The sequence below is a fragment of the Crinia signifera genome, chromosome 4 (genome assembly GCF_055691185.1).
Source record: "Crinia signifera chromosome 4, ASM5569118v1, whole genome shotgun sequence".
In the NCBI taxonomy this organism is placed as follows: domain Eukaryota; kingdom Metazoa; phylum Chordata; class Amphibia; order Anura; family Myobatrachidae; genus Crinia; species Crinia signifera.
Window position 1 is genome coordinate 300,844,010 of NC_139220.1, and position 736 is coordinate 300,844,745.

At 59.6% G+C, this 736-nt stretch overlaps 1 pseudogene; it reads right to left on the minus strand.

Moving 5' to 3' along the window:
- Positions 1–629: 629 nt before the first annotated feature.
- LOC146076257 (U2 spliceosomal RNA) lies at positions 630–736 on the minus strand (annotated as a pseudogene).

A 736-nucleotide genomic window follows, 5' to 3' on the forward strand; every position in this document is an offset into this window, starting at 1 on the left:
CCTCCCAGCGAGGGGGGCCGAAGTGGAGGCTGTGGCCATCCTTCCGGCTTCTCGGGGCAGCTGAAGTCGAGGCAAAGGGTCTTCTCCCGGCGACGAGAGGAGGAGATGAAGGGGTCGCTTCAGAGGGCAGAGCAACACAAGTCTAACCCTCCAAGGAGGCTAGAGAGCGATGCACGGCTTCAGAGGGCAGAGCAAAGCAAGTCTAACCCTCCACGGAGGCTGGGGAGCGTTGCAGAGCTTCGGAGGGCAGAGCAGAAAGTCTGACCCTCGGCGGCGGCTCCGGAGCGGTGGAGGCTTCAGAGGGCAGAGCAGAAAAGTCTGACCCTCCTAGGCAGCTCGGGAGTGCTGCAAGGCTTCGAGAGGGCAGAGCAAAAAAGTCTGCCTCTCCCAGGTGGCTAGGGTGCGTTGATCTCCTCTTCAGGCGAAATCCTCTTCTCCTCGCAGTCAGGGGCGGAGCTTCTTCCTCGGCGTCGAGAGGAGGAGGGGTCGGCAGTCGCTTCGGAGGGCAGCAGAGCAAGTCTGAGCCTCAGTCTTCTCCGGCTTCTCCCTCTTCAGCGATGTCTTCTCCCCCTCGCAGTCTCGACGTCTTCGCTCAATTCGCTCTTCTCGGCCTGGCAGCGGTAGCCCTGAGAAGGACCGTTGTCGGTCCAAGAAACAAGGAGCAGAGCTGCCTCTCAGAATAAACTGATAAGAACAGATACTACACTTGATCTTAGCCAAAAGGCCGAGAAGTGAT